We start from the raw sequence: 10,712 nt of genomic DNA on the forward strand, positions 1-10,712 counted from the left end.
AGCTTTGTTAATAAGTTGATTGCGGGTGGTCCTCTTCTCCTCTGGGATCATATATTGCTCACACTTCCGCTTCTGTAGAGCCTTACACGGCGCTCATTCAAATGCACGGGGGTCCTAGTAAAAAGGGGGAATTCTTAATCAAGGGACACCGCTTCTGTTACCATAGGGTTGTCCAAATGAACCCCCTCTGACAGATATGCCAAAATGAAACCCGTGACTAACCTCACCCTGAGTCCGACAATAGTTAATGGGATTCACCAACATCAATGGCTGTTGTCACTGTGCTGAACATCACCCCTCCCCCGTTCTAATCTCCAGTGAGATTTTATACCCCATCATTTCACCATCTCGTTGCTGATTGTCGTGTGTTTCGGATCCAGGACTGGTCAGGATTTTTATTGTGCTGCTCTGTTGATGAAAGGATAAAGTAGAAGAGACGACAAGAATCCTTTTAATCTTCCCTGTTGTGTGCTGAGGATCCTGCGGGTACAGAGATATTCCCACCCAGCCCCGGTGTCTGACCATGGTGAACGGCCATGGCTGCCAACATGTTACCGTGAGATGAAACCGGATCCCCACAAAAACCTCATAATCAACGACACAACAAAGGAAACCTCATTTATCCAAAAAATAGGTTTTCATCCAAAAAGACTTTTTGCTATATGTCAAATAAAATATCACTTATTGCATAATACGTCGGAGTGCCGAGTTCCCACGCTCATTGTGACGCCACCAAAATGGCAGATTCTGCGACGCATTTTTGTAATTTCTAGCAGTTCTCCATGACCCAGTGCTGACGTGTAGGATCAGGCACCAGGTCTCCAATTAACGGCTCTCATCCTGTAGTCCATGGGAGAAAATGGTAGTCTATAATCATCACCATGACAACCCATGACATCACGTAAGCTATTCAGCCCCTGACATTTGATTAAATGTGACCCCCCCCAGGTTCGCCATTTTTTTTTTTTTTTTTTGTGAAACAATGAGTTGATACAATTGTTGTATTATCGTGACTACTTGGCTCCACCCACTTTGTTAGAAATAATTTATAGGGGGCATCAGCATTTGTGGGGGATTAATGTGTATAGACACCTCCCAACAGTCCCAATATTCACAGAACTATGCCTCGAATTGCACAGAAAAGAGGCCGGACTTATGCAAATTGACATAAAAAGGGGTGTTTCTAGAGAGTTAAGGCGTTCCCTGGAATAACAGGGCGGGGCTTAAATGTCCTGTGATTTGGGATTGTAGTATTGGAGGTGAGTGTATATGGGGGATACATTTTGCAGCATTCAGTTTAGAAATGTTTCTGCTGTAACAAGATTGATACATTAGTCGCAGTCTGTTCCATTTCACTGTATCCTGTATCTATATGAAGGGTTAGCGGGATTAACCTCGTCCAGGTGCAGAAGGGTTAACGAGGGAGCGTTGCTGTGAACAGACGTTCATGTAAGGGTATGTTCACACGCACTAATTACAGACGTTCATGTAACTATCTCGTTATCGGCTCCGCAGGAAGTGAACGTGTACAAACATGGCGCAGACCGACCACTGATCCCGGCTCCGCACTTCTAGTCTAAACACCATATTGACCTGTTTGGTGACGTTATGACAAGTGCGTGGGCGCGGCGATGATAACGCGCAGCTATTGGGCAGCGGAAATCACGCAAAACTTTTCCAATTCAGTTATCAATATGGTTGCCACTAGAGCCCCCCTTGGTGGTCGTCCAGCTTTCTCAAGCTCCTGAATGACCGAGTGCCTTGTTGTAGAGTAAAACTTCCACCTGTTCTGGTATTTCTGCATTGCTAAGCAGATTTCTTATTCAGGATTCTGGGAAAGTTGGGTGGGGGGGTGTTGATTTTCTCTCAGCTTTCCCAGAAAAATATAAAACTAAGAAATGGCTGGATTGAATAAAATTATTATTTTTTCATTTTCGGGGGTCTTTATGTATCAGGCGGCTCCACTAATCAGACATCTTTGCTTCTATGTCCAGATTACAGAGAACTCGTCCTGGAAATATATCATTGACGTGCGGGGATAAATCTGGTGCCTGCTACATGTGACCAGCAGCGTAAACCTTGTCAGCCAGTCAGAAGCCGCGATGGCGACATTGAGAGTATGATAACACGGGCTATTTTCGGAAGTTTTTTAAACGGCCCAAAAAAGGCTGAAAGATCGTAAGCAGATCGCCTCCAAACATCTGCCCATTGATATCAATGGGAAAAGCGGCGTTCTGTTACGACGGGGCGTTTTTTACACGCCCGTTTTTCAATGACGGCCCCGTAAAAAAACGGCCACGAAAAAGAAGTGCATGTCACTTCTTCAGCCGTTTTTCATGGACTCTATAGAAAAACAGCTCCAAAAAAACATCTCAAATTGAGGAGCAGTTTTCCCTTGAAAACACCTCCGTATTTTCAGATGTTTTATATTTGGTGTGTGCACGCAGCCTTAAAGGGGCCTTGACGGACGCCTCCAGAAGCCGAGTGCCGTTGTGGATGATGCAATTAGATGATGACCAGTGACTCAGATGTTTTCCTCCTTGTGCTGTTAGTGGGAGTTGAGTGAAGCAATTTACTGATAATTAGTCACATGTCAATAGACTCAAGTGCAACTTAGAAGAGCAAATAAGATGTTGTCCACCCCGAATAGAGAACAAAAGAGGCTGAAGTGGGACAATACACATGGAGAAACTTGTAAAAAGGCAATGGAAAGGTCACTGTGCACATGAAAGGGATGATAGATAGATAGATAGATAGATAGATAGATAGATAGATAGATAGATAGATAGATAGATAGATAGATAGATAGATAGATAGATAGATAGATAGATAGATAGATAGATAGATATGAGATAGATAGATAGATAGATAGATAGATAGATAGATAGATAGATAGATAGATAGATAGATAGATAGATAGATAGATAGATAGATAGGATAGATATGAGATAGATAGATAGATAGATAGATAGATAGATAGATAGATAGATAGATAGATAGATAGATAGATAGATAGATAGATAGATAGATAGATAGATAGGATAGATAGGATAGATCCTACCATTTTCTGGAATCTCTGTGCAGTTCATCCTCCCGGGCGCAGTTTTTCTTTTCCTTCTATGTCGGGATATGTTCTGTGGCAGATTTGTTATAGACATTTCTGTGACTGTTCCATATTTCTTATTGGGTCTGTAAAGATCTTTGTACCTGCTGCAGAAATAACCTCATTCACATGGAACAGATTATCAGTCACGGACATTTCTGCAGTAAATCTCCTGTGTGTGAACAGAGCCTATAGCAGCTTCCCCTGCACGTTATTCTGTTCTAATTAAATCAATTATTATTTTATTATGCTTTTACATTTCTTAAAAAATGTATTATTTCCAGGATCAGCGTTGTCAGTCGTCCCCCCCCCCCCCCCCCCCCCCCGCCTCCCCATCACGTTGTCCGTGGCTTAATAAAAAGTAGATAACAATAGAAATTTATTTTATATATGGGAATGTCCCACTGGGGGTTGTGGGGGGTTGTGGTCCAGGATTTTGCTTTGTCACTTTTGTCACTTTTCTTTTTGATTGTACAATTTTAAGAACTATTTGCCTGAACATAATATTCATACTTTATTATCTTCTCCACAGGATTATAGGAAATAGTTGATACCATTGGTGGTGATCAACTGAGGACAAATGTGTGACACAGGACAAAAAAATAAAAAATTATGAAAACAGGTGACTAGTTTTTCATGTTTTATTTTATTTTTTTACCATTTTGTTTGAATGAGGATCACATAAAGTCACAAACCCGGGAATAAGTGTAAATGTGATCCGTCATTCCTCCATAGCAGCAGATAAGAAACATGTGGGCCACCTAAGATGTTCTATCCCGCAACGTATAAAGCCACAAACACTGCTCGCTTCACCATCACACAAGTCTCTGTATTAGAATAATTGTTTAGTATTAGCATCTTAAATTACATTTCAAGAATTATAAATTTAAAAAAATTGATTTCTATCAGAAATATTGAATCTTAAAGTTCTCATAAATAAATATTTTCATGAATAGACATTATTGTAATATAATAACAGGTAAAATGTAAATGTAAAAAATTCAAATATTAACAGGCAAAATAAAACGTTGTTTTTAAATAACTCAATAAAAATAAATATATATTTTTAAATTTGAGATATATTTTAGAATTGTAAATATTGCGTCATTTTATGAAAAAATAATATATATATTGAATTATGTTATAGATACATTTTAATATCTTACATATATTTTACATATTTTATAATCGTACAAATATCTTAACATTTTATAGTTACATTTTATAATTTAAGATACATTTTATAACTTTATATTTTTTCATATATAATTTAGAATTTCACATCTATTTTATGATTTTATATATTTTTGAACTTTCCATGTGTTTTATAATTTTATATATTTTATAATGTTATATATTTTTGAATTTATTTGATATATTTTATAATTTGATAAATATTATGATTTTACATTTTATAATTTATATATTTAGTTATGAAAACATAAAGGAAATTATTGAAATTTTAAATACGAAAACAAATTCTAAATGTGTTTGTGATAAACCCCGATATATAACATCACTTAATATTCCGACTAATAATTTTGAATCCTTAGATATATTTTTATTCCCCCATTTTCTGAAGATTTTCTTCTACAATTGACCATTAGTGGCCCTTTATATCTGTCTGGACTGTTTGGAAATGTCTAATCCTTCTCTATGTTCTTTTCCAGAAATGTTGGACCCCCCCCCTCCCCCCTCCCCCCTTCTATAAGCCATGTTTATTAGCCGAGGTTCATCCATCTGATTTATTGATTTCTCTGGTTTCCTGTAGAAGCTCTTTCCATAGTGTGGACGGCAGCCCGGCAGAGCGCAGAGGTTGTCATACGTTCTGATGTGAAATGTTTATCATACTTATGATTTACATCTCCCAGGTGTTCACTTACAGGGGAGGCCAAGATTCTCCGAACACAAACTTCATATATTACCCATAATACACCCAGTTATTCCTGATCTGGGACATTTAAAAAAAAAGAGTCCATTTTAATCAATAATTTTTTATAGCGTCTTTTATCTGAATATTTTTTGTATTTTAATTATATATAAAAAAAAACACAACAGATAAAAATAGAATTAAAAAAAAATGAAAAGGTATTTAAATATAAAAATATATAAAAAAAATGATCTGAAATTATTTATCTGGTTATAGATCACAAATCACATGCGTATTCAAATACTAAAGTCATATTAATGTTTCGTATGGATTTAAAATAATAATAATAATAATATAAATTCTTTGTATTATTATCATCATATAATCCTTCATTTTATTATTTCATTTGATGAAATCATTATTTATTTAATTACTTATTATTTCGATTTATAATATTTAGTTATTTTTTATTATTATTATGATTATTATTATAAATATTATTTTTTTATTGTACTTTATCTGACAACTTTATTTTGACCCCAGCGCACATGGCGTTAACCCTTACATTCATTTCCCTAGAAATGTTTTCCGTGCGGATGAGAATGGGACAAGAAGCCTTTGTTTCTCGCTTCAAGTTCCTAAACAGTAGTGGGATCAGTGTTTACTGTGTGTTTTGAGTGTTTTTCATCAGATCGTAGCAGTAAAGCAGGTGTCCAACTAAAATAATTACCCAGCGACCTCCTAGAATAGATCAACAGCAAGAAGAAAATCTGAAAATGACTTGTGATCGGTGGATAAATGGTAAGAAGATTAGTGGTTTTTACTTATAAACATCTGATACAAGTTTCTTAAAGAAAATAAAAAAAATTCATTGGCGGTTGAGAACCCAAGGCCGATACTGACAAACGTAGATTGTTCATCTCTGTGCAAAAAAAAAAATCCTTGTGACGCACCTGGTGGTCTGTGAGACTGCTTAATGGCAAGAAAAAAAGGATTACAAAAACAAACTCTACCTTCTGACTTTCCGGGTGGGCAATGCCATTTTTACGCAGCGGCCTCCAGTTCTGGTAAGTGTTAAAGCTGTCATTGCGCTCTGCCTGGCGTAGGCTACAACAGAAACATTCTCTACATTCGTCTCGTCCTATCTTCAGCCAGAATTGAGCCATAGAATCATGTCGCTACTGTCAAAAAGAAAAAAAATATGACACACAAGGCTCGTCTAATCTAAACGACTAAAACCCGCGCACAACTTAACCCCACCGAAAAAAAAATGACAAATTCGTTGTTTAAACCTTTAATTCAACAATACACTGCGACGCTATAAATACCACACAGCTGGATCGTGTCCCGGGGAGAACATTGCACAATTTTGGCATCTTGTGGCCAACTTATTTTTGACTTGGATTTTTTTTAATTTTAATTTTCAAAAAAAATGTGTACTTTTTTTTAAATAAATTTAAATAAATGCACAAGAAATGATTTGCAGCAGGTTGGTGATACTTTATGACACAAGTCTGATTGAGTCTCAGGATGGACGGCTCTGCTGATTTACGATGGGAAACAATGTGTCAGTCTATTTTAAGATATTACTTAGGCTGAAAGCAGGAATGGCGCTAATGACAATATAAAGGCTCTAACCTTTTATTTGCAAGAATAATTGTTTGTCCCAACGCAGACGTCAAGTCTCTGAATTGGATTCTTCCTGCATGTGACCGTTTTTACATGAGTTGAATTTTTGGCACCGAGGATCAAAGATAATTTATATAAAATGGTTGCAAATATCCTGGTTTAACCTTAACAGTCGTCCCTCAATTTACAAGCAATTGAATTTGGACGCAACTCAAAGTGAGTCCGGACAATGGGCTGCGGGAGACGGATTCATTATGGCAATATTGACAATTTTTCTGCTGGTAAAAGATACATTAGTAACAAGAAATAAAATATACATTTCCGCAGCTCTTTTAAAATGATGGTGGCCATTAGGCGCATGGGTCTGTGCTTATTTTTTAAAATATTAGACGTATTTTTGTATATAAATTAAATTTTATATATATATATATATATATATTACTGTGATCCAAAACCCCCAAAAATCAGAGGCAGCCATCTTTTTATTGTCAGGTAGTCAGTTCAATTTCTATAACGACACATTATTATAATAATAACAACAGATGATATATGACAAGCAAGGCCATTGGACAGCCAAAGAAGATAAACATTGGGTAACCAGACACTTAGGAGGTTCTACTGCCGGTCTTCTATGGTCTGTGCACACAGTGATAAAGCCATGAAAAAATGGGATGGATATTGGTCCCATTAACAACATGGCCGCCTCCACTGTCCATATATAATAAATGTATATATAATGTATAACGGCTTCTCCTCCATTGGTAACGTTTGATTTTTCATCTTTATGGATAAAATGGTGAATAGCTTTGTCAGTACTTTGCAACACTTCTCCTGCACTGATCTTGAGTTCCATCATATATTCTACTTCAGTCTCATCCAGAGCTGCATTCTCAATTCTGCTGTTACATCAAATCTTATACTCCAGTTACATCCAGAGCTGCATTCCCAATTCTGTTGGCTGCACACACCTCAAACACCAAATCTGAAGTCCCATAATCCAGTGCACACACTTCTATTTCATTCTAGGAGATAAAGTTCTAGTGAACTCTAATGTGCCACCCTGTAAAAGCATCTCCCCGAATGTAACACAACAGGCTTGGTGCAGACACTGAACCAGCAGGATGTGATGTGAGACCCTGAATGCAGCTCTGGATGTGTCTGGAGATTGCGGTTACTCCAGATCAGTATAAGATAATATGATGATAAGATAAGATTGCATGTAGGGATCATACACCTTTAAGGTCCGGGGTAGACGATGACTTGAGTTGCACAATAGGCTTGTTGCTCGCATTAAATTGCATGATGGGATTCTTATGGAATTGGAGTTTTGGAAGTTTTTTTGCTTCAATCCTAATCTAATAGAAGTGAATGGGTAATGTCTTGGTCATGTGACTTATGTAAGTTGCGCTAAAGTTGCAAATATGTATTCCTACGGCGGCTCCTGTTGTGTGAATACAAAATCGCCCAACGGTCAACAACTGAAGTTTTCCTACATAAGAATTGCTCATTGCTACATGCGGATCTCCCCGACCGAATGATCATAATGAGATCACATGTAAATGTTACCAACTCAAGTATAAAATGTATGAATAGCGCGGGATCACGCAGCCGACCGCCTAAACATTTGCGCAGCAGCTTTACATTTGTAGCAGGAACTTTGAAGCTGCTGCCAACTCAATTAGAGGAAGAGATCAGGAGGCAACATTGTCATTTCCACTCCGGCTCTTCCCCCAAAAAAGGGGGCAAAAATAGCCTTTGTAGCTGCAACCTGCGTCTTCCTGCAGACCGTGATCCGTTAACAATAGAATGGCAGCAAGTGCGTCGTCTGATTGCGTGGTCCTCGGCAGCCACCCATTCCTGACAAGAAGCGGAGGAAGGTCCTGAGAGATCTGAGCCCGGGAATGTATACAAGTGCCACGTATGATTGAGAAGCTATTGGGGCTCGCTTCCGCACCATGAAGCTCGGAGCGCTCATTGACAGGCAGCTCCTCTGATCTACATCTCATTTTGCAGAGCGACCAGAAAACTTTTTGAATTAACGATTGAAAATAGACGTGGACTTGTCAGAAGTGCGTTCCAGGCCCCGTCACAGGATATGGCAACCGTTCAGAAATGTTCGCTCTGGAAACGACACGACGCAAGATAAGAATCACATCTTCCCTGCGGTGACTCATTGCTGGTGACATTTTCCATATTACATGCACAGTCAGGATGATACATGGAAAACCGCACCTGGACGGCTCTTACAGCTTAAAAGCGTCTTCTGTGGTTCGTCTTCTGCCAGAACGACCCGACCGATCAGTGTTCAAAAGCTCAAGACATTCCTGAGCTGTGTAGGAAGTGGAGCAGATATGGAAAGAATGGAGAGCTCCTATTCATCTACTGTACTGATGGTATCACAGCCGCAATGTCCGGCTCCACTCAAGAAACCCAGAGACATTCTGCCCAAAAACATCACATCCATTTCAGAGTTTGGAAAATTGCAACTTCATTCACATCTCATCACCATGTTACAGTTCACATGTAGAAAGATTCTCCAAAAACAGCAAAGTCACTGTGTACATATATTACATTACTTATCCTGTACTGATCCTGAGTTACATCCTGTATTATACTCCAGAGCTGCACTCACTATTCTGCTGGTGGAGTCACTGTGTACATACATTACTTATCCTGTACTGATCCTGAGTTACATCCTGTATTATACTCCAGAGCTGCACTCACTATTCTGCTGGTGGAGTCACTGTGTACATACATTACATTACTTATCCTGTACTGATCCTGAGTTATATCCTGTATTATACTCCAGAGCTGCACTCACTATTCTGCTGGTGGAGTCACTGTGTATATACATTACATTACTTATCCTGTACTGATCCTGAGTTATATCCTGTATTATACTCCAGAGCTGCACTCACTATTCTGCTGGTGGAGTCACTGTGTACATACATTACATTACTTATCCTGTACTGATCCTGAGTTATATCCTGTATTATACTCCAGAGCTGCACTCACTATTCTGCTGGTGGAGTCACTGTGTACATACATTACATTACTTATCCTGTACTGATCCTGAGTTACATCCTGTATTATATTCCAGAGCTGCACTCACTATTCTGCTGGTGGAGTCACTGTGTACATACATTACATTACTTATCCTGTACTGATCCTGAGTTATATCCTGTATTATACTCCAGAGCTGCACTCACTATTCTGCTGGTGGAGTCACTGTGTACATACATTACATTACTTATCCTGTACTGATCCTGAGTTACATCCTGTATTATACTCCAGAGCTGCACTCACTATTCTGCTGGTGGAGTCACTGTGTACATACATTACATTACTTATCTTGTACTGATCCTTAGTTACATCCTGTATTATACTCCAGAGCTGCCCTCACTATTCTGCTGGTGGAGTCACTGTGTACATACATTACTTATCCTGTACTGATCCTGAGTTACATCCTGTATTATACTCCAGAGCTGCACTCACTATTCTGCTGGTGGAGTCACTGTGTACTTACATTACATTACTTATCCTGTACTGATCCTGAGTTACATCCTGTATTATATTCCAGAGCTGCACTCACTATTCTGCTGGTGGAGTCACTGTGTACATACATTACATTACTTATCCTGTACTGATCCTGAGTTATATCCTGTATTATACTCCAGAGCTGCACTCACTATTCTGCTGGTCACTGTGTACATGCATTGGGTACATGGAAGTGGGTGTAGGCTATGGTTGGTAGGGGACAGAGCTAAGAAATGTACCTAAACCCTCACTTCTTTCATTTATGCTGATACCGTGCCAGGGTGATGACAATCTTACTTGTTGACATAACAGAATGAAAATCTTTAGGTTTTGCCCAGAGTGGCATAGCATAGAGCTCGTTGGTGGCCATGGAGGTTTGGCACCATTTCCCGTCTCCATGGACAGTTGGCACCTCCTTATCTGCACTTACACCCCAACATTATCAATAAAGAGACGGGGAGCTGCTCCGAGGTTCTCATGGCTGTTTTCTTCTACAATGGGTGAGAAGGAGAGATCGGGTGCTGCTCCCCATAGGGGTAGATAAAGTGGCATAAACCAACAGCAGGCGGGGGC

At 38.8% G+C, this 10,712-nt stretch overlaps 1 long non-coding RNA gene across 1 annotated transcript; it reads right to left on the reverse strand.

Annotated features, from left to right (window-relative positions):
* Window positions 1-3,730: 3,730 nt before the first annotated feature.
* LOC142660556 (uncharacterized) lies at window positions 3,731-6,068 on the reverse strand. The gene is made up of 2 exons (XR_012850526.1): window positions 5,987-6,068; window positions 3,731-3,930 (listed from the first exon to the last, which is right to left on the reverse strand). It is a non-coding gene; the product is annotated as an uncharacterized LOC142660556 (long non-coding RNA).
* Between the last annotated feature and the right edge of the window lie 4,644 nt (window positions 6,069-10,712).

This window comes from Rhinoderma darwinii, chromosome 9 (assembly GCF_050947455.1).
Source record: "Rhinoderma darwinii isolate aRhiDar2 chromosome 9, aRhiDar2.hap1, whole genome shotgun sequence".
NCBI lineage: Eukaryota > Metazoa > Chordata > Amphibia > Anura > Rhinodermatidae > Rhinoderma > Rhinoderma darwinii.